Below are 5,637 nucleotides of genomic sequence, written 5' to 3'. Positions count from 1 at the left end.
ATGGAGAGGAGGTATAGATTGGACATCTGCAAAAACTACTTCACAGTTAGGGCGACTAGGAGCTGGAACCAACTTCCAAGGGAAGTGGTGCTGGCCCCTACGCTGGGGGTCTTTAAGAAGAGGCTGGATGCCTACCTGGCTGGACTCATTTGAGTCCCGTTTTTGTTTTGGGGTTTTGTTGTTCTCCCGCCCTGGCGGGGGGTCGGGCTAGAAGATCTACTAGGTCCCTTTCGACCCTAAATCTATGAAACTATGAAACTATGAAATACACTACTGGGCAGTATTATTAGGCTACTGCGCAGTAGCATCACCTAAAAGACGTTCACCGGCACTACTGCGCAGTAACTCCAGTTACTGCACATTTCTTTAGTACTTGCTAATACCAGTACTAAATAAATGCCCAGTAATAACTCTGCAATAGCATCTCACATAGACACACCCACTGTCTAGGCCAGTATTTTGAAGTGTTTAGCTCTGATGTGTTAATAGCTTAATACACACATGTGTTTAAGATGTGCTAAACTGGTCAAGGTAAAGTGAGGAGCCACCCTGAGTTTACAGCATGGAACAAACATCGGAAATGGCCACATTAGTCTTTACAAACACATGAAGAACCTTAAGTTACTAAGCTGCCAATCTAAAATGGAAGAGTCTAGAAAAGACAGACTACATAGAGCTGCCCCCTAGCATGGAGCCTTCCCTGACCATCTGTACCAATCAGACCATGGGGTAAAATTCCTTCCTGACCCCATTAATTAGTCAATGTCCACCTACTTAGTGTAATTAGTCTGACACTAAGCAGGGGGACAAGTCCCTCTAGCTAGGAATCTCTGGGTTTAAGTCCCATCAGGAGTATTGTTACACCAATCGAAATCTTCAGCCCTGTCTGCAGACAACAACCAATGATTCTGAGGAAGGTGAAATAAAAGACCCCTGACAAGTAGCAAAAGGACATGAAAAAAATTCCTTCGCAGCTTCCATGTGGCAACCAGGAAAACCTCAAAATACCCATAGTAGAATATAGGCATAGCTACTCCTAGATCATCCCTGTCCAATGCTGATCCAAACTCTTCTTGCACATCTCCACTGATGGAGTCCACAGCTTCCCTAGGCAGTCTATTCCACTTCCATATTGTTCTAATTTTTAAGAAATTTTTCTTAATGAAAAGTTTTTCTTGTAATGAAAAGACCCTGTATTTACTCAAATATAAAATGAGGCTTTTCTTCCAATCAACATGGTGTGGGGGGGAGCTCCTCATCTTACATTCACATACAAGGAAACTGTATAAAGTACATTGCCCATCTTTGAACTGCTGCTAAAAGAGGCATTTGGTCAGGAATGGAAACCAATTATGAAGCTTATTAAATGCAGTCAAACATTGAGCATGACTATAAAACACATATTTTTAAAATTCATGTTCCAGGTCAAATTAGCCAAATCAGTTCTGAATCCTATCAACTGAGTAGAATTCAATCATTAAAGTCCATGTGGCACTACCACCAGCAAGTATACTCCATCCCATACTCTTCAGCCTGGGGCTTCAGATACTCCCAAATCTATTGGCAGGCATCCTACATGCAGGCTCAAGCACAGAAGCCTTGGAGTTCAGATGCCCCTAAGTCTCATTGCCCTTAACTAACATGTCAAAGGAACGAGCTAGAGAGGAATCCCCCATTTCCATAAAGTAAGCCTGTCACTGAGATCCTCCTATTGGGAGGCTATAGTAGACTCTCACAAAGTGTCCTTTCTACAGTGCATTGGACAGGTTTGCACCCACCACTACACAATGACATTCTAAAATGATCTCAGCCCAGGCAACAAACCAGTACAGCAACTGCACTTGGTCTTAGCCTACAAGAGACTGAGAAGTGGTAAAACACATGGCCCACACAGGAGAAAATATCTGAAAAAGGTACTTGGTAGTGCCCATTGTGTGCATTCCTCCTCAGTACCTACTTTTTCCAAGTCATGGTGAGCCACTATATTGCATACATTTTTTACTTCCTCTTCACTCCCACAGCTGAGCTGTACCTTTCTTTCCTATTTCCAGTCATTCCTGTTTCTTCACCAGCCTTAAGTGTCTGACAAACATTACCAAATGGGGTATCAAACAGTTTGCTCATAATCCTTCTTTGGCTTCTCTCTTAGCCTGTTACATGTAATTAGTGTGGCCCTGCCCTCCATGAGGTGAGGCCAGATCAGGTTGCCCTGTGCCTCTTCTGCATATAAATTTTTGGAGTATTCCAGGACTCATGAAAAGAACACCTGGCTCCAGTCATGAGTGGAGGGGCTAATTAGCACATGGATCCCTTGTGGGGAATATCTGGAGTACACATACATACTGAGCATGCTGAGCTGTGGAGTCACCACGGACTGAAATACTGTTGACTCTGGTGCAGCCCAGCCCAATGAACTATATAGTGAAACATGACCCTTTTGGGTTTGGACTAATTTCATGCATAATTTATACTCTTTCTAAATAAGTGTAAAAGTGCTACTTAAAAGTGTGCTGATGGAGTGTCTGTGATAAAACTTGCAGTAGTTTCAAAAATGGTAAATTGCATAATTTAGGGGTGAAGTAAGTCTATGGGTACTACATGCAAATTGCTACAGCTATGTGAATTTCAAAGTCATTTTTTTCAAATTTGTTCCTTACTTCCATATGCTCTGGGAGAGCAGGGTCTGACAGTGAAGAGGAGAGAGGGGACTGCAGAGAGGAAAGAGGGGCAGATGGCATGACTGCTATAACAGTGGTTGGTAAATTTAAAAAACCCCTCCAATAATTAGATTCTATACCTAGAAAACTATATCAAATTTATAAATTTTCCATCTATAAAATCTAATTTCCAGGGTCATCTTATATTTGAGAAAATCTGGTAAGTTTAGAAAAAAACATTAATATTAGCTTGGAAAGGCCAAGAGGAGTGGGGTGGGGAAATTCTATTAATGTGCTATGGGAATAGTTATACCCTTAGAAGAGGGGTATCCAACTCATCTGAACCCACAGGTTGGGCTATGGACTCCTATGCCTTCACATGCCTGATCCAGCACAGGGAGTATGTCTACATGTGCTTTTATACATGCCTAAGCTTAATGTCCATTTGCCAAATGTTCATAAAGGCAATTTAGGTGCATCTACATGTGTACACACTCAGGTGCATTAACATGGTGTGTGAACCGACTTGAGACTAAAGTTAGTCACAAGCCAGTTGACATACACAGCGTTAATGCACTTTACTGCTTCTACACATGCATTAAGTCACTTTAGCTATTTGCACCTAAATTTGATACCTGCTTTTGGTGTGAATAGCCCTAAATCTCCATTTTTAAGGTGATTAAGGGTGTACACATATAGACCTGCTCCCTTAATGCACCTTTAAATTGGCTAAAGCACCTTAAATTAGCATGTATAGAATGCTCAGGCAATAACTACCTCGGGTGATCCAGGATTCTGGCCTGAATGGGCAGCACATGTAATGCAGCCTAGGACTAGCCCCAGTGAGTACCATGGGCAATGCAGCCCAAAGACCCAGCCTGAGCAAGTACTGTAAGTGGCAAAGCCTCATGTTTGACACCCTTGCCTTAGAGAAAGGGTAAAATCAACAGAGCCAATTAAATGTTAGAGAAACTGATTTTTTTAAATTTATCTTTAGCAATAAAAATATGTATTTGAAAACTACATTCAGGGAAGTCAAATCTTGAAGCTTGCCACATTTCAGGTTTTATTTAGTGTATACTAAGGAAACTCCCACAGAAGTTGTTGACAGTGGTACAAAGCCTCCAAAGCAAAGAGCTCCAAAATGGATGCTTAGGGATAAATACCTAACAGTAGGGTTCACAAAGGAGAATTAGACTCAGCATAAAAATATCTAAATGTTAGGCCTGACTACATACTAGAATCCACAGGTCTGAGTTTGGTGCCTACGTCCATCTTGTGTTCCACAGGGAAAGTTAAACACCAAAAAAGTCAAGGTAGTCTCTTATTAAATAGATCACATATCTACTCCAAATTATGGATGAGATGGATGTGAAACCAGGTGAGTCTTGGTTAGAAAAATGTGGATCCTTCAGTAGCCACCGTCACACAAGACCTGAACCAATAGGCATTCTCAAAATAAGTCCACCAGATCAGCCCCTCTTGGTAAGATAGGTGGAAGAACACCTAGTTTGTGGTGAGCCATGGTAAGGCTTAAGCACCTGAACAGTTCATCATTGCCAGGGCTCAGTGAGTGCATCTACATGTGCAATTAATGTGACTGAATAGTAAACTAATCCCAACAACACTGTCTGCACATACATTTAAGCACAGTAATTTTCTGCACTGCCAGATACCACTAGATAGTATCTGATGGAACTATCCAGCTGTGCACAGAATTAGTCTACTGTGCCCCAAATTCTGTGTTGGCTAAACCAAGATAAATTTCTGTGCGCATGTAGACAGTGATGATTTACTGTACAGCAAATTAGTCTTCTGCACAGTAAAACATTGCATGTACATACATCCATGTTCAGCAGCAGAAAGATAGTGGACCTTTCTGGTGTTTAGGTGGCTACAGAAGTTGAATGCCTTCAAAGTTTAGAGCAGGGGTGGGCAATTATTTTGTGCAGAGGGCCACTTACTGAGTTTTGGCAAGCCATCGAGGGCTGCATGGCAGGCAGCCAGGAGCAGATAAATATTAATTTTCTAAATTTTTAGGGGCCCCACAGACCAGATAGAATGGCCTGGCAGGCCACATCTGGCTCACAGGCTGCATTTTGCCCATCCCTTGTTTAGAGGGTGGCTTAGAGATCTGAATGTAAAGATGTAAGTGCCTAACATGAGAGCCAGGTACCTATGTCTATTTGTCGTTCTTAAACTAAATCTATATTGCACCCCCAAAAAAGTCAGAAAGGTACTCGCTTGATATTCAAAAGCACTAGTCACTCTTCAGATCCCTTTACACTATTTTGAAAATCAGTCTGCTTTAGAAACCCATTTTTTAAAATCTCTGTTAAATAGTGCCCAGATGAATTGCCTATCATCAGCAGCAGTTCCCTTAGTATTCACAGATCTTAAAGGACAAACCTCCTACTACTCCTGGAAAAGGCAATTTCTCTCTTTTCCATATATATCAGAATTCTAAGGAATGGCTCAAGGAGAGTTTTAAAGTTTAATTTTCTGTCCCCTTTGTGGCTAAAAGCACAATTACTGTATGGAAAGCCTTCAGAGCTGCCCCACGTGTTTCTTATACTTATGTACCTGTGCGCGCACACAGCCTGAATTAAGTAGACACTACATATTGGCTGAGTACTACCAATGGAAGCTAGATATTATACTACAAATATAGCTAGGTGATTTTTTTTTATCAATAGTAAATTCACCCAAAAACACCTTTTTGAAGGGCCCAAAATTATTAAGAAATTAGGTAAAATGAGGCAAATAGTGTCCTTAGTCAAGTCCTGAGTAAGGACTTGGGGGAAAATAAAGTTTAAAACATCTCATTTCATCATTTTCTATCCATAGTATTTCATTTCCGAAATGAAAAAAATATTTTCACAAAACACATTTCTAACTTTTCATTTTGAAATTGCATTTTTGTCTAAAAAGATTTTTAAAGGATTCAAATGCTTTTGTGTGAGCTGAACTGATGCATTTC

Source organism: Gavialis gangeticus, unplaced genomic scaffold (genome assembly GCF_001723915.1).
Source record: "Gavialis gangeticus isolate Ggan-Ray unplaced genomic scaffold, GavGan_comp1, whole genome shotgun sequence".
NCBI lineage: Eukaryota > Metazoa > Chordata > Crocodylia > Gavialidae > Gavialis > Gavialis gangeticus.
Note: the sequence above shows the minus strand (reverse complement) of the source record.